This window comes from Leopardus geoffroyi, chromosome A2 (genome assembly GCF_018350155.1).
Source record: "Leopardus geoffroyi isolate Oge1 chromosome A2, O.geoffroyi_Oge1_pat1.0, whole genome shotgun sequence".
Lineage (NCBI taxonomy): Eukaryota > Metazoa > Chordata > Mammalia > Carnivora > Felidae > Leopardus > Leopardus geoffroyi.
In genome coordinates, this window is record NC_059331.1 from 32,528,998 (window position 1) to 32,555,958 (window position 26,961).

The window sequence follows — 26,961 nt, forward strand, 5'->3', positions numbered from 1 at the left end:
GCCACTGCTGGAGCCAGCCTCCCACTGTCCCAGTAGGCTCTCACCACAGCCTCCAATCAGTCCGAAGTTTCCCCAGTCTCAGAGTCTTTATTTGAGCAGCACCCCAGCCTGAGAAACTTTGCCCAGTCTCAGTCTGCACGTGTCTCCATCAGACGGTTCTCCTTCGGCCACATCTCCCCTGCAGACTTTGTCTACAGAGGTCTCTCCCTTCATTCTTTATCAGAGAATCCCAATCACTTTCTTCATAGCACCGGGCTCAGTTTGCAAATACTGGCTTATGAATAGCTGTGCTTATTTCCTTATCTCTTCCCCCAAAGACTGTAAGAGATTCCATCTATTCCATTCTCTGCTGTAGAACAAATCTGCAACTGTAGTGGACATGAAGCAAACATGATAGAAGTTGCTGAAATGAACAAACATATATCATGACACAAATGGATGACAGCTTTGAAGAAACACATTTGCCTGAGAAGAAACCAAATGTAAGCCTTCCGTTCAAAGGATTACCCATACCCATTTAACCTTCTTTTTCTTTGGGCTCTGCCTGTCCCTTTACCCAGTTTGGGATTTACAGGAACTCAGGGTTTCCAACGTGGTATGGCCTGAGGAAACACCAAATGAGCCCACTGCTTATGTTTCATTCCCAGATTTTTGACCCCTGTATATTTTAAGGGAAATCTAACCTTGATCCATTTATAGTTGGTAAAAACTATTTGATCTAATTGTCCTCTTTTTTTTTTTTTAATCAAAACCTTCTTTTGCTGACACAGGAAGTCATATTTTGTCAAGACTAGATGAACTTGAACCCAGAGAGGTTTGAATTCTACTGCAACCTCAAAAACCACAAAAATGGAAGAAATGTGGGAAGTCAAATATGTTCTTGTGCCTCATCGATAGGGCCTAACATTTTTTTCATCTCGGGAAGATTTATGTGTTGCCAGTTCCAGCCCTACCCGTGGTTTCTTGGTATAGACATGAGACACCATGTGGGGACTCCAACTTCAGAAGCCAGTTTTCACTGCAACCCCTTTTGGCTTTTTGAGTTTCTAATGTAACCTTTGCAAACAGCTGGTCCAAATTCCATCATGTCCCAGACCCACACAGACCTCCTCTGCGTTATATTCAGTTTGAGGACAAAGGAAGTTCAGGGAGGAACAGTGAGCAAGATGTGATTTGGCCAAGTGATTATAGCTGCTTTGCAAGCAGCTACCCAGAATACAGATTTTACTGGTTTTTTTAAACCTTTAAATGACTTACGGAACTGTATGCTTTTATGCTTTTTTTCCTCCAGAGCTGAGATAGAGGGCTCACCCCTCCTATGTGATGGACCACCCATTAAAATAAACCCTCTACAGTCACAAAGCATATCTCCTCATGACTTGGTTAACCCCCACAAACACAAAGACCACCACAGCCCTTGACTTCTATCAGTGAGCAAAATGGAATTAAATAATGTGTCACCCCTCCGACTTTGATGAGAGTTGTATATAAACAGAGTGCAAGAGGAAAGAGATTCTAGTTCTGGGTCTAGAGTCCGAAGGCCTTAGGTTTATGCCTTAGCTTTGTCACCTGTGAAATATATTACCTGGACCTCAATTTCCTCAGGTGAAAAGCAGGGCTAAACAAGAGAAACTTCAATATCAGAGGACTTCTGTGAGACTCAAATAAGTGAACGCAGATAAAATGCTGAGCAGAGGCTCTGTGGAAAGTATATATTACATACTCAACAAATAGAAGTCAGTAGCATATTTTTTATCATCATTTTTTTTCTTTCTGTATGAGGAATAGTTAATACTCTGGTTTCCCTTCAGATTGCATAAATCTTTCACCTTTTACTGAATGAGGAATAGTTAACAGCAAAGCTGTCTGAGGTAGAATCTGGTCAGTTGATAGGGCTCATTCAGGAGCTCTGCACACATGGGTATACATCGGTCTTGGCATACAGAGTTCAAATTCCTTCTATGGCAACAGGGTGAGTAACTTCATGGCATGAATGTTAGGGACTACCTTCAAGGAGACTAAACTGTGTCAAGCGTCTATAATTTTTTTTAAAAAGTATTTATTTATTTTGAGAGAGTGATAGAGAGCGAGAAGGGGAGGGGCAGAGAAAGAGGGACACAGAGAATCCCAAGCAGGCTTCAGACCATCAGTGTGGAGCCCAATGTGGGGCTCAAACTCATGAACTGCGAGATGACGACCTGAACTGAAATCAAGAGTCAGATGCTTAACTGACTGAGGCACCCAGGTGCGCCCAGTGTCTACTATTTTTTAAATTTTATGTCCTAGAACTTGAGACGTGGAACCAACTAAAATTCAACCACGAATGAAAATATTTGGGAGTCAGAAGTGAAATTCCATGTTTAAATGATCAGAGACAGGTATTCCAATGCACTACTAATGAAAGTAGAAATTGGTTTCACCATTTAGGAAAGCGCTGTGAAAACATCCATTGATGTTAAAGCTTATGCATCATCTCAAGACCTAGTAAGTCTACTTCACTGTGTTTAACACTAGAGAAACACACCCAAGAAGGCAGGCACAAAATATTTAGAATGGCGTGGTTTGCATTAGTGAGAGAAACGGGACACAACTGAAAGGTCCTTTCACTTTTAAATAAGAGAAGCTAATTCCTTGAAGAAATAACCCTAAATATTTCAACAGATTCATAATTTGTTGTGCGGTTCGTGGACAGCCTATGTGGTGATTCCGTTACCCAACCTTATTTCGTAGGTGGCTCTGCCATTCCCTGGGACCTTGGAAACTTCTGCTAAATCTTTTGCATTCTGCTAGCACACAAGGCATGAGGAAAGGCAGTAAAGACTTTGACATTTGAATAGATCGAGCCTGGGTCACAGATCACTTCTTTCCACAATTCAGTGGCCAGAATGCAGTAACCTAAGCCGTATCTATTCATGATGTGGTCCAGATACAGGTTCGGGAAGAATGGGAATCAGGCTTTTGATGAACAACTACTCAGTTTCCGACACAAATACTGTAAGAATATTAAAAGAATAAGGCTGATCTATGTTTACTAGCAAATGAGCCTTCTAAGACATACCACTGAGTGAAAAAGCAAGCGAGACGCATGTCACAGAATGGGTTCCTTGGAGGCAAACTCTAAGATGGTGTTTACTGTTCAGGAAACTTATTAAGGAATATTCATTTTATCAGTATCTGAGGAAGCAGGATCGGTCAGAGGAAAAAGCTGAGCTGCAATGCAGGCCCAACGGCAGCTTCAGTCACTCCACAGTGTTCTGAACCTAAAAGTTCATTCTGAGTTGTCCCAAGATGGGCCAACATTTAGAGTCTTGCACTGAACTGGCGTAAGAATGTGCACAGTGGTTTCAAACGGAACCGGATCGGTTATTGAACGCTGGCTGAATCTGAAAGGGGTGAGGCTGAGGAGCTTCTGTGCAAGTTGTCAGTCCATGAAGGGCTTGACAGCTGAAGACTGTCTGCTAACGACATTCCATGATGAGGCAAGGAGTCCTTCATGGAAGAGTCACGTGGGCAATGCACAGCAGGTCTACCTCACGCTGCAACAATCGAATCATCTACCATTACTGCCAACCAAAAGGACATGATTACTTTCTCTGACTGAATTTCTGCGTGCATACATAAAAGCAATTTGAATAGATAAAAAGCTGGACACTGACAAGCATCAGGATTGTTGTGTTCCTTTTGAGAAAAGGAGGCAGGTCTGAGACGGAGGGCAAAGGTCAAGGAAAAGTTATCGGTAATGTTAATGTTTTTAAACAGAGAAAATGAATTGACACATTAGTTCTGTGATGAGGATTTAATAAAATGGCATTTGAGATGTATTTCTTGAACAAATACAGTGAGCAAAACGATATTCTATAGGAGTAGGACTTTCCATTTCTAAAGCGTTGGATTAAAATAGCTCTAATTTATTCAAGGATTGATGGACTTTCCTTCTCCTTCCTCCCACAGGTTTATGGCCATTTCATTGCTCACTGTATCTCCATCAAAGGGTGACTGGGGTTGGGGGGCCTGGGTGTGGGGAGGAGAGGAAGGAAACTAGAATCAGCAATTTCCATTACTTGCTAGCAACTCTGGTGAATATGTTTAGTGGGGGAAATGCTGAAAATCAGTTATTTGGATTATCTGAGCCTGTCAACCATCCATGTTACACCCTCTTCCCATTAGCAGAGACTCATGAGAATTGCCCATAATTGCATTTGCAGTGATGGCAATTGAAACAAGATTGTTTTCAATGACTGTGTGGTTCTGACTGAACTATTATTATTTTTTTTCTTTCAAACAGCATGTATCCTAACAAGGCATTTTGAGGAAAGAGACAGAGCCCACTGTATTCTCACCTGTTACTTATCTACCAGTCTTTCAGGAAAAGATAGTTAATCTAGACAGAACAAGGCAATTTTGTTTTAATCTGGTAATAGAATAGCTTATTAGGGATGCCTAGTAGCAGAAAGGCATAATATAATCAGTAAAAGGACATGAAGGTCACCTGGGTGGCTTGATCGGTTAAGTGTCCCACTCTTGATTTTGGCTCAAGGCATGAATCCATGATTCGAGCTCTGTGTCAGGCACAGTGATGATAGTGCGGAGCCTGCTTGGGGTTCTCTCTCTCTCCCTCTCTCTGCCCCTCCCCTGCTCTCTCTCAATAAACAAACAAACAAACACACAAACACACACACACACATGGTGAGTGAGAAAGAGACAGAGAGACAGAGCAGGGAAGGGACAGAGAGAGAAGGACAGTGAGAGAATCCCAGCCAGGGTCTGCTGTCAGCACAGGACCTGTCTCAGGACTCCCAACTCGCCAACCGTGAAATCATGACCTGAGCCAAAATCAAGAGTCAGAAGCTTAACCAAGTGAGTCACCCAAGCGCCCTTCAATAAATATTTTGAATAAATAGTTGTTGAATTCAAAATAATTGAATATTTTCATAATGCCAGTGTTATAACTCTATCTTTAAAATCTCTGTGTTGTGACTGTTCATACACTGGGTTTTAACCAAGTCACTGCCAAGATGAATGGTTTTCTCTTGGAATTACAATGCTGTGTCGGAAAAACATTAGAATAAAATTCAAAAGAGTACGGTTCTGATTCAGACCACCACTTATTTCATTTAGTGATTTTTGAGACAAATCCCACAGACTCTGTGTCAGTTCAGCTATCAAATGAATATACAAGGACAAATCCTATGCTTAATGTTTTATACATATTTTTGTATTCATGATTTTACCTTGACACTGATGTTAACAAGCTATTGAAGGGTTTCATTGGTATCAAACACAACTGAATCTTGACCTAACTATAGATTGACTGACGTTAAGTAAGCTAAATGGTCTCCTCAAGATTCTATGCCTACGTCTTCATTTTAAAATGAGTTCATATACTTATAGTTCATTTCTCATCAGATTGCTGTGAAGTCAAAAGTGAAAAAGCATGTAAAGTGCCTTGCACAAAGCCTTCATATAAAAGGGAGTTATCTTCAAGTCTCAGCTATCCCTTTAACAAGGCTCACTCTGCTTTTCTCTTTTTCCAAGGAAAAACACACGTTGTAAAATAAGCATTCTTCAAAGACAACCTGAAGACGTCTGGGAATTCCAAAGGCTGAAAATTCCATGAGTTCATAGAAGCTTTCACTAATTCCACAGACTTAAAGACAAAAGAGAGAGAGTCAACTGTGTGCCCAAACTCATTTCTGATGATTTCTTCCATCCTACCCTTTCTGCCTCTCTGGGGGTGGCTGTGCCTGTAAAAAACATTGAAGTTGTCAGGAACAGAGTCTGCTTTCAGGACTGGAATGTCAGAGGAGAGACTTCTGTTCCTCAGACCAGAAGAGACTTGATCTGGTAAGAGTTTCCAGGTCTGAAAGGAGACAGAGCTGGGACATGGGAACTGATACAGATAAACGGCACAAACACCTTGAGAGAGTGATATATCAAGAGAGAGTAGAATAGGACAAGAACAAGATCATGACACAAGATGAGATAAGAAACCAGAAGACCCTGTCTAAAAGCTCTAATGTGTGTTGCAACCAGAGGTTGACCATATCCCACGAAATTCCACATTACGTAATTGCAATGGGTAATGGGCACTTCCTTGTAAAAAGGAGAGATTTGTTTTCCCTTTTATGGCTAAAGTAAAAAGCATGAGAAGTAGCCCCATTAGGAAGAATAAAGTGTCATCATGTGAACTGGCACATCTCAGGTGAGTTAGAATACGATGATTATGGAAGTGGGTTGATTTTTCATAAAGCAAAACCTTATTTCTAAAGGTGCCGAGAGACAGGATGGGGACAGGTATTACAAGGTTCGGGTAGTCTCTTTTGTTGTAAATAGACCAGTAAACAATACACAGTTGGACACAGAGCCAAAGAAAGGGGTTCCATTCCTCACTAGAACATAAGCTCCAAGAAGTCTTGTTTTGTTCACTGCTGTATTCCAAGCTCCTAGATCATGCTCAGCCCTTGATGATTATATATTGAGTTAATTAGCCAGCTGTGAGGCCTTGAAAAGAAACCAGTACATCTGTGAAATAGGGAGTAGGTTTAGATATTCTCTAAGGCCATCCTAGTTTTAAAATTTTACGGTTGTATCAGAAACTACAAATGAAAAAATGGACTTTACATTTTTTCTCTCTATTACCTATGTTATTTCTTCATCCAATGTCCGTATGATCTATTCCAGCACGGCTAGGTGTAGAAAAATACCCCTGGTGGGGTATAAGATGTCTTCAGAAGTCCAAAGATAATTACTCTTTAAAATGAAACCTTTTTTTTCTTTTTTTTTTTTTTTTTATTTTTTTTTTTCAACATTTATTTATTTTTGGGACAGAGAGAGACAGAGCATGAACGGGGGAGGGACAGAGAGAGAGGGAGACACAGAATCGGAAGCAGGCTCCAGGCTCTGAGCCGTCAGCCCAGAGCCCGACGCGGGGCTCGAACTCACGGACCGCGAGATCGTGACCTGGCTGAAGTCGGACGCTTAACCGACTGCGCCACCCAGGCGCCCCAAAAACTTTTTTTTCAATATGGGTAAGAAAAATACAATTCGTTTTTCAACTCCATTTATCATAATGTTGTAGAGTTTACTTTTCAAATAAAGTTACAAGCAAGTCAACTTAATTAAAATATTTTAAGTAAATTACAATGCAAGTGTCTTACAGCAAAACTCACAAAAAGTAGAATACAAGCAACTCCTGTTTGAGAAAAGCACCTCCATACAGCATAGATCTCAAAACCTGATTTTGACTAGTGATCTCTAGAGGAATGAATCCCATCTGAGGTAACCTTTAACACTACAGCCCTATTTGTAGTAAAGTAACTACCTTCATTGTACTCTTTAAAAATATAGTAGGTATTTTTAATACCTTTATATTAAATATACAGTAGCTACTGGGCAGCTCAGTCAGTTAAGCGTCCCACTTCAGCTCAGGTCATGATCTCCCTGTTCGTGAGTTTGAGCCCCTTGTCAGGCTCTGTGCTGACAGGTCAGAGCCTGGAGCCTGCTTTGGATTCTGTGTCACCCTCTCTCTCTGTCCCTCCCCCATTCATGCTTCGTGTCTCTTGGTCTCTCAAAAATAAATAAAAACATTAAAAAAATTTAAAAATATACCTGTTCTTCTGGCCATGATGGATTAACAGCTACTGAAGAAACCACCTACCATAAACAATTAGAAAACTGAAAAAATCTATGTATTACCACTGTTTTCAGATCGTGGACTACAGACAGCACAAGACTATGATCCCTAAGAAAAAGAAAACAGATGAGGTAAGGATATAATGGAATTTTTTTTTTTTTAACCAGGAGATACTTTTCAGATTGCTAGTCAGGGAAAGGAAGCCCAGGTAGAACATGGGCCCTCACTAACTGGAACAGACAGAGTTCAAAGACTGAGTAAGCTGAAGTGACTGGAATTTGTGGGGCAAAGTACTAGAAAGGAAAGAGATATTTAGGAAAGAAATTCAAAAAATATGCACAAGGGCGCCTTTGAGCCTTTGGGTGATTATCAAGCCATACAGAGCAATACTCCACAAGGTACAGACCTGGGGAAAGAACAATAATTAAACTTAAGGGCTACCTTATCTCCCATTGGGCTGAACCATCTTCAAGCTCTGGCCAGCCAGAGAGAAGAAACATCACTGAAACCATTAAGCAGTTAGTAGAGACCCTAGAATGGCCATGCCTCAGTAATGATACAAAATTATCCCTGGAATAAAGACTACTCCATACCTTCCCTAACACATCTTAAAAACAAGTCTCATAAAGATTAAAGTGATCCATACTTTAAATGACTGCCAGATCACAGAGCAACACTATTTAAAGGAACATCATAAAACCTGGACATTCAACAGTACAACATTAAGAAAGCACCGCATCTAATCTAAAATTACCACACCTGCAAAGGATTAGAAAAAAACCTTTTTCTTCCCCCACAAGCAGAAGAAAAATTAGGCAACAGAAATAGACCCACAAGTGACAGAGAATATGTAATTAGCATACGAAGACTTTAAAATAGCTATCATAAATAGTTGGATTAAAAAAACATGAATACAGGGGCGCCTGGGTGGCGCAGTCGGTTAAGCGTCCGACTTCAGCCAGGTCACGATCTCGCGGTCCGTGAGTTCGAGCCCCGCGTCGGGCTCTGGGCTGATGGCTCAGAGCCTGGAGCCTGTTTCCGATTCTGTGTCTCCCTCTCTCTGACCCTCCCCTGTTCATGCTCTGTCTCTCTCTGTCCCAAAAATAAATAAACGTTGAAAAAAAAAATTAAAAAAAAAAAACATGAATACAGTAACAGAAATGAAAACTGTTAAAAAAAAAGAACCAGTGAAACTTCTAAAACAGAAAAATATTTAAAGTGAAAAAATCCACTAGGTGTAATAGCAGTTTGATTCTGCAGAGGTAAAGGTCAGTGAACTTGAACAAAGAGAAGAAAGGATAGTCTTTTCAAAAACTGGTGCTGTAACAGTCAGATGTCTGTGTTGGAAAATATCAACTTTGAACCCAAGTTCCTATCACATACAAAAATAAACTAGGAACAGATCCCAGAACTGAATGTAAAATCTAAAACTGTACAAAGTTGTGACTTTATTTAGGCAAAGATTTCTTAGGACACAAAAAGTACTAACCATTTGAAAAACTGATAAATTAGATTTCATCAAAATTAAAAATTTTGCTACTGATAAAACAACCACAAAAAAAGATGTCAAGTCAAAAATTCAAAGAAAATAGTTGTAATACTTTTCTTTACCCAGAATATATGTATAAAAAAACTGTCATAAGTCAATAATAAAAACACAACCAAATTTTAAAAATGGGCAAAAGCATTGAATATACACCTCGCAAATGAAAAAAATATATAAGTGGCCAATCAGCACTGAAAGATATTTCAAATCACAGTCACCAAAGAAATGCAATTTTAAACCACTCTATACCCACTAAAATGATTAAAATGAAAAAAAGAGGAACATTACTAATATTTGCCAAGAATACAGATCTGGAAATGTCACCCATTCGTGGTGGGAGTGTAAATGGTGTAAGTATCTTAGAACACAGTTTGGTAGTTTCTTGTAAAGTTAAATATAAACTTACCATATAACCCATCAGTTCATCTCCTATGTATGAACCTAAAAAATAAAAAGTATGTGTGCACAGTCTGCTAGTCTATTTATGTGAGTGTTTGTTGATACATACAATATGAATGAGCCTCAAAAATATTTTGCTGAGTGAAAGCAGCCACACACAAAAGAATATATAGCACATGATTCCATTTGTATAGATAGATTAGTCTATACTGATAGTAATGTAATGGCAACTAAGGTTGGGTTGGGAAGTTGTCTGGGCAGGAGCAGAAGAGAATAGTTTAGTGAGTTGGAAATTTTCTGTTTCTTGACTTAGGTGATGGTTACATGTGTTTATGCATATATCAAAACTCACTGAGCTACACATTTTAAACGGGCACATTCATTTTGTAGTATGTAAATTATACTTCAATAAACTTGAGAATATGTTTATTTACACACTCACAGGGCAAAGTTATTTTAGGTTTCTGCCTATACATCTTTTGTATCATTTATCTTTCTTCTATTTCTTTTTTTTCAGATTTGTATTCTCTGATGTCTCCCTTTTCCTACACTTGGTAAGTTTGAGCCCCTTCCCCCATCATGGTGCATGACCAACATAATAAGTGATAGCTGTTGTCCTGTCTGCAAATGCTTTCAGTTGTACAAAAAGAAAACTTCACAGACTGTTCCCAATTAGGTGACGTACCCATGTAAGGTCGGTGGTAAACCAACTGAGACCCACAGATCTATAATCTTCGAGCTCATATTGATGCCGCAATGCTTAAGTTAATTGTTCTTTAGGCAGATCTTTAGCAAGTTTACTTTATTTCTTCTTCTTCTAAACACAACAAACTAAGGCTGTTATCCCAAGTCTACATTCCTGAATGCCATGCATTGGTGAAAGGAGGCAGGAGGAAAAAGCTTGAAGACTCAATACTCTTTTCATGCTCTGAAAGCCTCTTTGGACTAAAGATAATACAAACTGTGGGTGTTGTTGCCAAAAACATGAGATTTTTGGTTTCAGCTGATGATTCAGGAGCTCAAAGTGTCAACTGGGTAATGGCACCCAGGAATAATTCAGTCCACCAGTCTTTGTAGAGTGATTGGACACAATGCAGGTCAACAACACTGAACAGCCAAAAAACAAAAGTACATTGTCAGCTAGCAACAATGAGAGAATCTTAACAGGTGTAATTTATAGCACTACCGTTGATGAAGTTAGTAACCTTTAGCAAGGAGACAGACAATCAATAAATAGCTGCCTGAGAGTCTGCACCTGCAGAAATTTAAGTGGAAATTGACCAGAAAGTCAGCTGTAAGAGGTACTAGCAGAATATTTAAACCAGATGAAAAAATTTAAGGTTAATGATAAATAAGTGACCAAAAATGTAGTATTAGAATAATGATTTCTTCAACTTCCTAGAAAAACTGGATGAATGTTCACTAAAAAAAGAAAAAAGAAAGCAAATGTAGAGAATAATACATTGATGCATTTACGGAAAGGGCTGGGGGTATTTAAACTGTGGCTTTGAAACCGCAGAAGTGGGAAAACATATTTTTAGAATTTAGCGCATGCATTTCTATTTATCAGTGTACCATCTATTTCTCTGCTTAGATTTTATGGTATTACTGTGGAGATACTTGTCATACAGCTTATTCAATTGGACCATGGTATATGGATGTACAGAGTTAATCAACGTTGTAGATAAGTGATAAGGCCTCGGGGAAGAAGAACATTAAAGCTCTGGTCTAACACAATGAGTTAACACCCTTGAGAATGAAGAGCTATTAAACAAAACAGGGAGGCCATATTGCTCAGTGAATTCAGTGAGATCTAATGGGAATTTCAGAGTAAATTTATTTTACAGATGTGTAGGCAGCTTAATAATTCCAAGTGCTTTTTCTATTCTAAAGCAAATCACCCCACCACATCTTTTCATTTAACACTAATCAATTTGCTTAACGGATTAGGAAGGGAAAGGATGTGCCCCAAGTAAAATGATCCTTCTTATCTTTAAGTTTTGCACTTATAACTCCTTTCACAGCCTTTTACAAATCTACATTAGCTGTGCTGTCACAACTTAAGTACATCTTTTGGCTTCAGGAATTGTGGGGGAGTTCAGGAGAGTCACTTTTTACAGTAGTAAGACAGCTCTACCAACAAGCAAAGGGCTCATCAAAAATAGAAGACATCAAACAGACAAAGCGATCAGGTAGCTTCGAGTAACTTCCCATCTTAGTGCAGCAGAATCAGATATGTCTATATCCTCAAACATTCCATATCCTGGTTTCAAAATGTTCACTTTAAAATAGATAGCAAATAAACCCTGACTTGTGACAACTTTTTGCTATTATCCCCTATCAACTTGAGGTCAGACAGTGAATGGTATCCTGTGGATTTTAAAAACTAGTGACTATCTCAATTTAGACTCAAGGTCCAAGGACAACTGGACCTGCTTCTATGAATAATTAGTAACATTCCATAGAAGGCATTCTTACTTTTCCTTGTCTAATTCGGAAACCACAAATAAAACGTTGCATTCAAACTAAATGAAATTAAGAACTTTAAAGAAAGAGGATAACATTTTTTAACAGTAACATTTTCGACTTGGAAAGATTTGATTGAGGGTCTGAACGCTCTGTTCTGCACACTAGCTCTGTGAGCCCAGCTCTATGGTAAGCTGCTTACATTAGTGTCAGTAATGTAACAACTACAACTACAGGTTTTTCTCCCCTCTGTTCAAGTAACTGTTCTAAGTTCTCTACGGTTACTCACGGAATTCTCTGAATAACATTACGCGTTAATTATCATCCTCTCCACTTGACAAGTGAAGATATTGAAGCGCTAAGAATATTTAACGTGCTCAAGATCGCAGAGCTTGGGAAGAAATGAAACAGGTTTGAGCTCTGCACAAAAAGGCGTCCGTAACTGTACAAGGAACACAACAGGAGTGGGCCCATGCAAAACCACCTGTAGATGTCCTTTAGCTAAAAATACCAGCCAAGTCGAATGAAACAGCAAACAATCAATGCGGGTCAGCTAGGGTCAGTATCTTTTTATGCCCAATTGTAAAAAAGATTCTCTTATAGTTAGTCCATATGAATTTGTGTTAAAGAAGGTACAAATACCAAAACGAGGGCAGGTTAGCTTCTGAAATATAAGAGAGAAATTTTAGAATCACTTGCTGGTGGTACATCCTATTGCTAAAAAGTGATCTTCATCAGAAAACAATTTTTAAAAATCACCAACAGTTTTAACTATGGAATACTGAATAGATTTTCCAGTCTACTGTTATGGAATGGAGCACAGTGAATATTTGCTCAGCAGGCACTGAGAATGGCATTTTACACACGGCCCGGCATGTTGGGTTACGAATTACGTCATTTCTAACCTATTTGGAAACTGAGGCTCCAAACATGCTACAAGTCACACAGCTCTCCCGGGTGGTAATGTTGGGATTCATCTCCTGGTCTGTTTACAAAAACCCTCATTCTTTCCACTCTCCTGCACTTTGGATCTCATCACTGAAGCCCTAAATTCAAATAACAACAGAGATCACTGTCCAAGATGAGTTTCAATTGTCAGCTTGTCTATTGAGATAGAGAGTTTGGCTTTGGAAAAGAAAATCAGTGGTTAGTCTGTCACCCTATTTCAACTTCTTCTCTCTCAGCTTACACAGGAGAAGGTTTCCTTGAAATTTTAATGTTTGCAAACAAATCAAATCTGGTGGTATCAGATGAGCTATATTTTCCACACAAACAAGGGGTAGGAGGGGTGGGAAAATAACCTGACCTTCTTCTTGAGATTGGAAACGCTTAAAGGCATATGTGAAAAGCCCCCAGGGGAAAATATTCACTATTTTTTTTCAGCAGTTCAGCTCGGTGTCTGTTGCCTAATCATTTTCTTATCGCCAAATATTACATATTTACACAGGTGCTTCTCTGATTTAATTGTTTGGAAGCAGTCACTGGAAGCAAGGCTATGTGACTCAGCTTTGGTGATGCAGTCCAGCTGGGGTCTGACAGGTAAATAATTACCACTAATCAAGGCCTAAATGAATTCAGGTTCTTCAAAGTCAGATGGGGGGGGGGGAAGGGGGTAGGGGTTATAAATGAACTGTTAGCAATATCAGGAGAAATAAGAGCTGAGTAGTCTAGTCTTAGCCGAAGACAACAAAGAGAAGAGTTAGCAAAAGTAAGACCTCGACCGCCACATGTATTATAGCACAGAGACCGCTGGCTGGGGTTCTGGCATTCCCCATTCAGGCCTAATTCACCTGGGGATCTTAGGAGCCTCTCTGTAAAACTGAGTTGGGTCATGAGCTATGTCCCTTCCAGTCCTCACAGGGTATAATCTCCTGATTTCCTGATGCCGTTAATTCAGATTTCTTGGCATAAAGAGGAAAAACATTTCTTGCTCTGGTTTCTGTATCAATGAATATTGTTTCAAATAAATACTAAGAATGAACACATTTGCTCCTTGACAACGAACCATAGGTTGTGAGTGCTTATTAAGTGAACACACTTAGGTGGGAGGCTGTCCACCCTCTTCAGGGGCCAGTGGAGATTTCCTTGGAGTTATTAGGAAGGGAACCTGCCCCAAGGCCCAAGGCTCTACATGATGTATTCACAGGCTGCGAGGACATTTGTTTCAAAGTCGGCCTCTACTTGCTAGAGAAAGGCTTGCAGCAACGTTTGCCCGTCATTTTTCAGGCTCCTGGTAATGAACAAAACAGGTCTGATAATTTTCAATAATATACTCAGGAAATGTGTGGTGCAGCTTTCAAGCAGTTGACACAGAAATCTGGTTCAATCAGTGTTGAGAGCCATGCCTGAAGAAGCCTTCTGTGTTTTGGGACCAGCCAGGGTAGCTGTATCAGCCACAACAAGGCCATATTTTGACTGGTTTTCATCAGTTTGACTCGTGTGTTTTTTCTTTCTTTCTTTTCTTTTTCTTTTTCTGCCTCTTGTAAAAGCATTTGGCTTCGAAGCACAAAAAAATAATTTTTTAGTTGTAACTCCAACCAAGTTCTCTCTTATTGTCTCTCATAAAACGTGGGTTGGAGGATTTACCTCATGGTTTGACTCCTGGCTAGAAGTAAGCAAGAGTCTAACATCAGGGGAAAGTATTAAATGATCACCTGTGATTCTCTTTTTTATCCTTTTCTTTAGTCTGAAATTGTGGTGCACACACCTTTGCTCTGAGCAGAGTCCCCACCACAGCTATGAATGGGGGGGGTCTGGGAGAGAAACACCCTCTCTTGTCAGAATGAGCACAACCCCGAAGAAAACATCACAACCCCGAAGGAAATTACCGACATCTTAAGGAAATGGTTCTGACTGAGGTCTTCCAACATGCAATGCTATGTGCTGACTCAGGGAAAACTTAAGGCAACATGCTGAAAACATTTACAGGCCTGGAAAATAACTGGTTTAATAATTCAAGATGCTTTTAAGTTACAAAAAGAATACTTAAAAACAAATAAACCTCCCTTTCCAAAAGCCGTGTCGTAGAGTCGGCCACTCTTGAAATGAAAAAAACAGAGCTTGCCATCAAATGCAAATTCAGCCTCTGAAACTCCTCAACAATGGACAAAGAACCTCCACACCCCACACCCCTAATCGACAGATGGAAATAAATGTCTGTTTCAGGACTTCAACACAGTTAGATGAAAAGTGAAATATTTAATCAATTCCTCAGATGTATTTTCGTCTGAGTGTGCTATATGTCAGCTCTTCCAAGTGTTCCACATTCCTGGATCATTTTAGGAGGGTTTTTCTGTTTTTGTTTTTGTTTTTGCATTGCTACACAGCAGGTACTGGGATACAGACCAAAGTTTCTTAACCTGGGCAAGTATTCACACCTTGGGCTGAATAATTCTTTGCCGAGGAGACGATCCAGGCATTGTAGGATGTTTTAGAGCATCCTTAGTCACTTTTCACTAGATTCCAGCGGCACTCCCCCAGTTGTGACAAACAAAACTATCTCCAGGCACTGTGAAATAACTCCTGAGGGAGCAAAGGTGCCACTAGTTAAGAACACACTTTACTTACTTTTATTAATTCGATGCCAAATGCACTCGATAAGGTAGGTGCTATTATTGCCCTCCTATTTCTTCATCATTCATAAGTAATGAGAACATAGCATAGAGGGCATTGAGTGAGCTGTTTAATTTCATTCTAGTGAGTGGCAAAAAAAAAAAAAGAAAAGAAAAAAGAAAAAGACTTCAACCAGGGGTACCTGGTGGTTCAGTTGGTTAGGGGTCAGACTCTTGATTTCGACTGAGGTCATGATCTCACCGTTCATGGGTTTGAGCTCCACATCAGGCTCTGCACTGTCGGATTCGGGATTGGGATTCTGTCTCCCCCTCTCTCTTCCTCTCCCCTGCTCACTCTCTATCTCTCAAAAAATTTTTTTAAAAAAAGACTTCAACTAGATCTGCAAATGTCATACTTAAAAAATGTTTATTTTTCAGAGAGAGAGAGAGAGAAAGAGAGAGAGCACAAGCAGGGGAGGGGCAGAGACAGATGGGGACAGGGGATCTAAGTGGGTTCTGTGCTGACAGCAGAGAGCCTGACACGGGGCTCAAACTCATGAACTATGAAATCATGACCTGAGCTAACGTCAGATGCTTAACTGACTGACCCACCCAGGCACCCCTGCAAGGGTTATACTTTTTATCCTACCACTGTCTATATCCAGAATCTGAGTTGAGCAATACTGTAGGTGCTTTCTCTATAGTCTAAGATTTCTAAAAATACAGAAATAAATGAACACATTCTTAAAAGAGTTGCTAAAATGTCACATTATGCAAATCTCCTTCCAAATCAAAGATGTTCATTGGAAGGTGGGGAATGACCGTCCGATGGGGCATACCTGGATGACGGTAACTGAGACACATGTAACCGCTGCCATTTGCTTGACCTTTGCTGTTTCAGCTCCCTGAATGGATAGGCAAGTGTAGAGCCTGCCAGATTCACCATAAAGCAGACCACCCTAACACTACCGCTTAGCAAAAACTACATTGGGATAATGGAAAGAGAACGGAATTGGGTTCCGAGGGTTGGGCATACCTAGGCATTTCTGCTCACTAACTCTGGGAATTCGGGGAAGTTGATTAATTTCTTTTAGCTTCTGATTCCTTATCTGAAACTAAAAAGGACAATCACACCTTCTGCCAAAGTGGTTATAAGGACAAGTTAATACATGCAAAGCCCAGGACATAGAACTTGGTAGGAAACGGGCACTCGGTAGAGGGACATGAAAACACTTATTGAGCTTTTACTGTATACCAAGTACTGTGCCAAGGGCTTTACATAAATTATTCAGCTTAATTCGTGAGGTTCGTTACCTGCCTGTTCTGTTAGGCAGGCACCCCTTCTTGGGTTTGTTTACTTATCTGTTATCTGTCTCCTGCACTTACAGAACAGCAAGGAGTGTGCCTGTTTTAGTTACTGTCGTAACGCAGTGCCTCATACCTCCATCAATGTTTGTTGAGTTATTAATGAACCAATTTCTTCTTAATGAAAGAAGACAGATACACCTGGGAACAATCTTAGACTCTCTCCTATGAAGCACTCTTGATTCTTTCATGGCAGCATTTCTGGGATTCGTTCCTTTCTCCTCATTCCCGCACCCACCATCCTGCTCCTGACCCTCACTGCCTGGAGTCTGGACTACCCGAGTCACATCACAATCTTCACGTGGTTCCTAGCCTCCTCTCACACCCACCCCTGCTCCTCACCGCTGCCACAGGAATCTTCTTCACACACCCCCATCAGCAAATCACGACCATTCACTCGCAACCCAAGCCTTCCAGGATCGATCCCACTTTCCCTAACCCATCTCATCTTCTGTCACTTACTAACATTATCATTATTCCAGGCAGATCATTATCTGCTTGAATGTTCTGCTACGGGGACCTGATGATCATCCTGTTACTTATTTTTTTTTAAATTTTTTTTTCACGTTTATTTACTTCTGAGACAGAGAGAGAGAGAGACAGAGCATGAACGGGGGAGGGTCAGAGAGAGAGGGAGACACAGAATGTGAAACAGGCTCCAGGCTCTGAGCTGTTGTCAGCACAGAGCCCGACGCGGGGCTCGAACTCACGGACCGCGAGATCGTGACCTGGCTGAAGTCGGACGCTTAACCGACTGCGCCACCCAGGCACCCCAATCCTGTTACTTATTTAGTGTGTAGTTTACTGAGTGCCTCTATTATACACATATCATGTATGTGTGCTCCTACCACACAAAACATAATTACTGTCCTTGGGAGTTTAAAAACACGGTTAAGGAGAAAAGCACCAACACAATTGTGATATACTACTACCTATCCATTTGAAAAGGGTACAGGATGCCAAGTAGGCACCTGGGAGGGTCTGTCACCCACAACTGGGAACTCAGAGAAATGTTTCCAGTTGAGGTGGGGAGAGCTAGGTAACCTGACCCCTCACACGTCAAAAAAGGAAGAGAGCTTGGCTAGGAAAAACAGCGCAGAGACAATAGCAGAAGGAAGAATACGACTCACTTCACCCATGAGCCACATGAGCCCTACTCTCAGGACAACGGGGAATCACAGAGGAATTCACAACAGGTTAGTTGAAATGTAACTGTTTGAGACTCTAAAGGAGGGTGGTGCTGCCATGAGGACTTTACCAAGTCACCATTTCTTCTTTATAAAATATAGCCTTACAGAGCAAATCCATTTCCTGGCAGAAAGAGGGAATGTCAGGAGCGTCTGGGTGGCTCAGTCAGTTGAGCGCCAACTCTTGCTTTTGGCTCAGGTCATGATCCCATGGTTCGTGGGTTCGAGGCCTGCATCAGGTTCTGTGCTGGCAGCTGTGAACCTGCTTGGGATATTCTCTCTCTCTCTCCCCCCACCCCCACCCCTCTCCTGACCTCTCTCTCTCTCTCTCAAAATAAATAAACGCTTTTTTAAAAAGAAAAAGGGAACGTCAAACAAAAGGATTTTTGTCCTAGTCTTTGGGAAAAATCTGAAAAAACCTACACTGAGGTCCTCTCTGAGCTGTTAACAACTTTGGTGCTTTTCCACGCCTCGATTTCCTCATCTGTCAAATGAAGGGAATTAACGGACTATATGATCTACCAGGCTTTTCCCAGCTCCTTCCTCCTCTGAATCCTGACCTCTTGCAGATGGTCGTTTTGAAGCTAGAAATCTGCTAAGAAGACCCATTTGAGAAGCTTGTTAAAAATCATGGAAACCCAAACCTCACCCTCTGAAATGTAGGTAAGGTAGGTGTAAAGTGGGAACATTTAAAAATAAAAGTGCCCCAAGTGAATCTCATACACTGGTTTTCAGATCGAACATTTGAGAAACTCTGACAGAAAGAAGCATCCCTTCATTTAAATGGAAATAGAGGGGCGCCTGGGTGACTCAGTCGGTTAAGCGTCCAACTTCGGCTCAGGTCATGATCTCACGGTTTGTGGGTTTGAGCCCCGCGTCGGGCTCTGTGCTGACAGCTCAGAGCCTGGAGCCTGCTTTGGATTCTGTGTCTCCCTCTCTCTCTCTCTCTCTCTCTCTCTCTGCCCCTCACCAGCTTGCACTCTGTCTCTGTCTCTCTCTCAAAATAAATAAAATGTTACAAAAAAATTAAAAAAAAAAAAAAAGAAATAGAAAAGAGGCCTGGAGATGACTACTCTTTCAGGAACTGGCCCCTATACAGTTAATCATAAAGAGCCCCAAGTATCCAATTATACCTTTGGGAAATAGAAGCCAAATTAGAATAGATCACCTTGGGGTACCTGCGTGGCTCAGTAGGTTGAGCACCCAAATCTTGATTTTGGCTCAGGTCATGATCCCAGGGTTGTAGGATCAAGCCCCATATCCAGCTCTCTGCTGAGCATGGAGCCTGCTTAAGATTCTCTCTCTCTCTCTCTCTCTCTCTCTCTGCCCCTTTCCCATGCTCGCAGGCTCTCTCTCTCTCTCTACCCCCCCCAAATAAAAGTAAAATAATTTTTTTTAAAAAAAGATCATCTCAAAAAAAATCATCTCATTGGAATTGAAATGGAGAGAATATCTATCACCCCTTGTTGATTCTATGCTGTGTGCCCTGCCCTGTGCCAGGGGGCCTGTAATTGTCACAACCAGGTGGCAGCATCACTAGTTTCCAACATTAAGAGGCTGTGGCATTTGCAAGTGAGGAGTTAGTATCACAAATGGTCACAGGCTTTGGTTACCTCTTCTAGTTTCCCATCACCTGGATATAATTTTCCAGCATATACTGAACATATACGCCCTTTGCTTTAGTGTTGCTTCCCCAGTACTTGGTCATTTGAACCAAAACAATTATCTCATCAATATGCCAGTCTTTGAGGATGGGCTCAAGAAAATCAATTTTCCCAGCTCTTCCTTGCCTTCCAGATATGCCCTGAAATAGGTAAGATCAAAATAAAATGCATCAAAGAATTCATCCATGGAAATCTTTGCAGGAAATAATCCCTCAACCACTGAGAAAGTTAGTCAGGCTCTCAAAACCAGGGATACTCTCTGCGTGCAAAACTATAATTAATGTCGAACTAAAACAAGCCTAATGTGAGGTACTCTCAAACAAAGAAATGGAACATAAGGAGAATTTGATTTCAAAGGCTAAGCATGGATTCAGAATTAAGCACCGAAATAGATGTTCAGATATTAACAACTGCTCCTTGTTATCACCATCAAAATGTTCTTGGCATTGAGGAAGATGAGCCGGTAGCATGATTAAGCCGAGCGGACAAAGCTTTAAAGGAACATTTGCCTTGAATTTTAGTTTAAGGTCAGTGTGTATCCTTCTCACAAGGATAGTTTTCAGAGAGAACTTATTCATTCATGTCCAGTACCAATTACGTTGACAATGCAACTCCCATAAAAAGAAGAGGGAGAGAGCTCCCATCTTGGATGACCAGGTAGCCCCGTGAGGCAAAATGAGCTTCAGAGACAGACCTGAATTTAACTTCTTGCTCTGCCACTCACTAGCTACAGGTCTTTGGCAAGTGGCAAAACTTCTCAGGGCTTATGCCATGCCCTCTCGTTTGTAATGCAAATACTAATCAGTACTCTAAAGAAATACCAGGAAAATGAGAGGTAACACGTGAGATGTGCTTAGGACACAGCGTGGTAAAAGAAGTCACCACAGACAGTAACCATTATAACTGAGCAGCATTCACGTGAATTGGTTTCTTTGAGCGGCGTCACAAACACCACCCTCTCGTCAAGATACAGTTCTGTGAAAAAGAGAGTTTCTGAACCTGCAGAGCTGTGCACCATTCTGTAGACACCCTCAAGACTCAGGCAAAATTAGGCTGCCATTTTCAACAATCTCCACTGTGGCCCAAAGCTTTCCTTATAGTTTAGTGGCCGGCATCATTCTACACAGAAATTTTCAATGTTATTGCCAAAAACTCCATGAAACCATGTTCTGAGACTCTTATGTATCACAGAGATGGTGCTTATTAAATAATAACCTTATTTTCCTTTTCTTTACGACTCTAGGGCAGAAATAACCAGTCATGAAACGATACCATTCACTTATCTATAAATATCTACGGAACACAAGGTGTTATGTGCTCGGGATACAATGCTGGCCTCCTGCTCAGCAGGATGGGGAGGCAGACAAGGAAAAGGACTGACAAGTGAATGAGAGCTAGCTGAGGAAGAAGATACAGGGGAAGTGCTTTGGGCACAGGGATTAAATGCAAGGCTTCAAAGTGGCAGAACAAGGTGAATCCCATACAGGCAAGATTTTTGGTAGGGTTGGAATGGGACTTCCCCAAAGTATTGAGTCCTGCATCACCTCACGTTGGTCAAGTGTTTGATTTCAGGTAGACTACTGTAAATTTCCTCCAGATCCCTGATTTGTAGAATACCCACTGAGAATAATAAAGGGCTTTGAGGAAAACAAATCCAAGCCAAATTTCCCATTTCACGACCGGGTGTCTACACAACTTGGGCAGGTCACGTGTCATCCTTGAGCCTCAACTTTGGTATTTACAAATGGAAGAATAATATCTACTTTGTTGAGCAGGTGTGACCATTAAATGTAGTGATAATTTGGTTAAAGAACCTAATGGATGCCCAGACATGTGGTAGGCACTCAATAAACTTCCAACCTCTACCCATAACTGACAGCTGAAATCTGTACATTTCCAGCCGGCAAACACTGATAAAGTACCTGTGATTAAAAAAAAAAAAAAATCAGGTATATCATATTTAGAGTTTTCTGTTTTGGAAACCGAAATCCCTCATTAATAATAATCATACGACTGTAATACTACTATTGAGTACTTACTCTGGGCCAGACATCACGGGAAGCATTCATTTTAAATTCTTGAATCTTACAACAATCCTATGAGGTCATTTGTATTTCATGAAACACCGCTCCCATTTTCTACAAAAGAAAAAAGTTCATGAACTCAAATATATTTTGACATTTTGGATGAAACTAAGTTAAACAGGTTTGTTACCTTCGGAGCTTCTCAGAGCCTTTAATCTGACAATATGCATGATCAAATCCCAGAGAGAAGAAGAAAGTCTAAAGGGTTTTCCAAGTATATTTGACCATTAAATCCTTTTTTAGTTGGATGTGTATTGAAATACTTTTTAAACATACTTTGTGAACGGCTCAAAAAAGAATTAACAGCTCCATCTCCAGAAAACTGGGGCTCAGAGAAGTAACTTGTCTGAGGTCATCCAACTAACAAACAGGATGAACCGTGATTTGAAATCTTTCTAATTCCAAAAACCATGCTCCTGGCTACGGGACAATTATTTGCAACACTGCCCCAGTTCTTAGAAACTGTTAAGGCTGCAAAAACAGGCCTTTGCACCAAGTTCTGACAATTCCAGATAGAATACCCTCCGAAAGAAAACCTTAGGATATTAAGTCAGGAGTCTGGGGATGGCAATCACCCCCTGTGCCGGGAAAAGGCAAAAAGACAAGACCCCCAGGACCCATTCTGTCCTGCTACGGAAACTTGCTAAGCCCTGGACACAAAGCTCGGCTAGACACCCACCTTATTGCCTCTGGTTGTGCCCCGGGCGGTTTCCCCCAAATCTCAGAGCTCACGCACTACGTCCGTGGCCCAATCCCTCTCCCTACCTCTCACTATTTTACTGGTGCTTAGTGACAGCTCACACCTGGCTGTTCCCTCAGCAAGGCAAATGCAGCCCACCGCTGAGCGGTTGCTAAAGTAAATAACTCACTTAACCCAAACCTAATAATCCCTCTACAAAACTCAGGGAATATGAAAAAGAATTACCCCATCCAGTTCCCGCGGCATTATGGGAACAGGCAGGCCTTTCATTTACTCCAGCAGTCCATATGTTTGAAGGTCAAACAACACCTGGATATTTCTTTGAAATAAACTAATTGAGCCTGGATGATTTAGAGTCAGTCTTGCTGAAAGGCTCACTGGATCACCAATGGTAAGGCAAGACCTGCTTTTGAAAAATCCTGGATCCTCCAACGCCAGCTTTGTCAAAGGCGATGAATATTTGATGCTGTTCAAAGATTAAGACCTGGACCAAACTGAGAAAAGAGAAAGAGAAAGGATTGCTTTCACACTGCTATGAAAAGGAGTCTTGGCCCCAGGTGTTCAGGGTGGTAAAGAAATCAGAGCCAGCCAAAGAAAAATCAGGCAGAGAGCCTAACGAGGAATAGTTCTCAGCCACTACGTGTACATATCAAGCACCTGGGAAACACGTTAACAATGCAGGCTTCCTGGCCAGCCTTTCCCTTTTGTTCCTCTCAGAGCCGGTTTTCATGGAAACCCTGTTTATAAGAACGACACAGAATTAGCACATACAGAGACCAGTTTGACTCGGAGCGGGAGGAAAACATCGACTTCACTGATTGGTTTTGCTGCATATGCCACTGTGTACTCCAGTTGCTTGATCTGCTTTGTGCACAGGCAGCTTCAACCTGTGAGCCAAAGGTGAGCTTAGAGGAGAAAACCTCTCCCAGCTTATGGGTGGCCTCCTAGGTTCAAACACATAATGTAGGACCTTGTACTTCTTCATAGCATTTATTGTCACTGTGGTGAACAGTTTTCCCACTGGACTGTCAACTCTATGAGGACCGTGCCCATCGTGAGCACTAACACAGCCCCGGAACCTAGTACATACGGGCACATACGGGTGCTCCCTAATTATTTCCTAATCAGTGAATGGCCTTAGAAACCAGTGAACAGGCTAACAAGAAGTTCCTGGAGCAAATATATTGGCAGCTAAATAATTTTTGAGGGAAAAAAATTGAGATCTTGCACAGATACCTGATTTTTATCTTATAATTTTAAAATGTGCATTCTTGTTAAGAACCACTCTATTTGGTTTTCATCACACTCAACCTTAAGACTAAGGGAGATTTTGGAAACTGGAATAATGGTAATTAACGGTGTAGTTGTAATTATGACGATGCTCGGAGCTAACATTTATCCAAGACTTTGTGCTTCGCCGTGTCCCAGGTTTTATCCATGTAGTACTTCACTCCATCGGCCCCCTAAACCTGTGAGGGAGGTATCCCATTTGAGAGGAAGAAGGCACTGGAAGCTGACCATGAGAACTCCGGTCTGTCTGTGCTCTCGAATAGTTTACACAAACTGTAAGGGAAAATTCATCTGAGCACAGGCTCTATCCTCTTACCAGACACTACAAACAGCAACAAGCAAAACCAGATACCGTCCTAATTCTTTTGGAGTTTATAGTCTAGTGGGGGAGACAGATGTTAATCTGTAACCAGAAAAATGAGAAAATAAATACAACTATTTTAAGTGTTATGCAGAAGCATTCTATGGTATTAGGAGGAATTAGTCATCATCAGCTTTCTTAAGCTAAGATCTCAAGGAAAAGTAGACATGAACCAGGGAAGGAGGAGAGGATGAAGCTTCTAAGGAAAAGAGCTGTGTAAAGGTCCTGTGGTAGAAAGAAACATGTTGCTATATGAGGGAATGGAAAAAAAAAAAAAAAGGTGTAAGAGACTGGAATAGTAAGAGCAAGAGGCCAGATTTGGCCAGAAAGGAAAGTAGGCTCTAGAGCAGTGGTTTTTCAAACTTGAGTAGACACATCATAATCATCTGGAGGACCTGCTAAAACACAGTGTGCTGGACCCCATCCCCAGAGTTTCTGATACAGTAGACTTTGAATTTGAAAACACACACCTGGGTGATGTCGATGCATTCTTAGACCATATTTTGAGAACCACTGCCTTAGACTATACAGCATCTGGTAGACCAGGGCATGGGTTTCTGATTATGTCCTAAGGAGAATGGAAAATTATTGAAGGATTCAAAGCATGGAGGTCATGTGACCCAATTTACATCTGAAGGAAAAAAAATCACTCTAGCATCAGGGTGAAGAAAATACTGCAGGGAGGACAGCGTGGATGGAGGTAGACCAATCAGAAGGTATGTTGCAGTTGTCTAAAAAAAGAGTTGTGGCTTGGACTAGAGTGTGAGACAGAAGCAGATAGATTCAAGAGAGATTGAGGAGGATGAAATCAGTAGGACATAGTGATGAATATGAGGGTTAAGAGAGAGAATAGTTTCCTGGCTTCTACTTGAGCAACTAGACAGTGTTGCTGTTCACCGAGAGACACCCTGGATGAGGACCCGGCCGGGAGGAGAAGATTATGCGCTCAGTCTTGGACTTGCTGAGTGTGAGGTCCCTTTGAGGCATTCAAAAGATGGCAAGTAGACAGTTAATGTACGGGTCTGGAGTTAAGTGGTGAGATCAAGACTGGAGATAAAAACTGTGAGTCATGTGAGAATATGTGTGATATGAAACTATGGGGGTGGATGAGATCACCAGGGAGGGAAACTAGAATAAAAAGAGTAGAGGGTGTAGGGCTTCTAACATTTAACTTCTGGGTAGAAGGTGAGCCAACACATGAGAGAGACAAGGAGTAATAGGACAAAACTCAGGAAGAATTGTGCCCTGAAGCCAAGGAAGGGAGGCAACAGTAGGCAGTCATGCAAGTGCTGCTCAGAAGTCAACTAAACTAAAGACTAAGGAATATCGATTGGAATTAGGAAGGTAGAGGTGACCATGATTAGAGCTGATTTGGTGAAGGGAGAGAGAAGAGATGGGGAGTAGGCTATACCTGAAACCGGGGGTGGGGGGGAGAGGGTGTCTCACCCCCAGCCTTTATTTGCTATTATTTTCAATCTCTCCTCTTTCCATTTACAGTTCAAATACATTATTTCCCCTCCCTGTTCACTGTCAGATGAATCAAAAGTTCACACTTTCCATTTTTACCTCTCTTTACTCTTCGTACCACTGCAACTGGACTTCTGATCTCATTACATTTTTATTGAATACCACATTCATTTTGTATTTGTCGTCTCGGTGCCCAAAATAGTTGCAAAATTTTACCAACTCCTTATTTTCATCAAAGGAGATCTCAGCGCCAAGTCCTAGATCCTGGTCTTAGTTCTCTCATTGGCCAATCACCTTCGGAGAATGGATAATCAAGGGAAGATGTGCTGATCAGGCCAGGGGAAGGCAAAGACAATGTCAAGTTAAAGATCACAGAAGTCCTTTATCCTACTTGAAGAGTCTGTCTGAATGTCTATGGGAAAAAAAAAAAAAATTTTGGCTGGCCCCAATCAGTCCTTGCTCAACAGCAAACAAGAGTTTGGGATTCAGAGCCAGTTGAGTTGGGATTCAGAGCCAGCTTGGCTCTGCAGCTTACCTGCTGTGTAAACTTGGACAAGGTGCTCAACCTCTCTGAGACTCATTTTTTATTCATGGATAAAACAAACATAAGAATAGATACTCAAAATATGGTTGTAAGGGATTAACTGTTCAGTTTAGTGTCTAACTCCCATTAAGCAATAAATGCATTTTGATAGCGAATGCAGTGGGCCCAGCAGACAGAAGGAATAATGAAATGCAAATGGACAAGATGGCATTGGTTTCCAAAGTCATCCCTAATACCCAAGTATTTGGGCTTTTCTACCCTGGTCCCTTGAAAGAACTTTTAAATTCATTACACTTTTAAATTCATTCACTATGGATTGTGTCTTCTTTGATCAATATTGTACTCTTCTAAAAGGGGGCTTGTTGAGTTGCTTTTTAAAATTAAATACAAGTTTTTACTGTTCAGCTTCTATTCAAATAAAAACAAGTAATGAGATGAGTTATGAAACAAGGAGAATATATATTACGGGAGCTGGCTGATTTTGTCTAGGGTTAGGCAGATAAAACAAACATTAGAAAAACAACAAAGCATGGCCTAGTACTTTTCCCTAGGTAAAAGAACCAAAATAGACACTGAAAATGTGCATCATTCATTCATTCATTCATTCAACTAATCAGTTCTGAACACTTACTTAGTAATGGGCCCTAGGCTAGGATCAAACCAAAAGAATCAGACTTTGTTGTTGTTTTTAAACTCCCATCCTG

The 26,961-nt window shown here is 41.0% G+C and overlaps 2 long non-coding RNA genes across 5 annotated transcripts in view; one reads left to right on the forward strand and one right to left on the reverse strand.

Moving 5' to 3' along the window:
- The first annotated feature begins 4,748 nt into the window (after positions 1 to 4,748).
- Positions 4,749 to 15,061, forward strand: LOC123605829. 3 transcript variants are annotated; one of them, XR_006715915.1, is made up of 5 exons: positions 4,749 to 5,844; positions 7,708 to 7,764; positions 10,096 to 10,132; positions 13,492 to 13,583; positions 14,730 to 15,061. It is a non-coding gene; the product is annotated as an uncharacterized LOC123605829 (long non-coding RNA). The 3 variants fall into 3 exon arrangements; XR_006715914.1 differs by lacking the exon at positions 7,708 to 7,764 and having other exon boundaries at positions 4,749 to 4,857; positions 5,536 to 5,844; XR_006715913.1 differs by lacking the exon at positions 7,708 to 7,764.
- A 4,824-nt stretch (positions 15,062 to 19,885) lies between these two features.
- LOC123605831 overlaps positions 19,886 to 26,961 on the reverse strand; it is a 180,033-nt gene continuing 172,957 nt past the window's right edge. For both annotated transcript variants that reach the window (XR_006715919.1, XR_006715916.1), the window contains one exon: positions 19,886 to 21,949. This is a non-coding gene — a long non-coding RNA (uncharacterized LOC123605831). The remainder of the gene's footprint in view (positions 21,950 to 26,961) is intronic.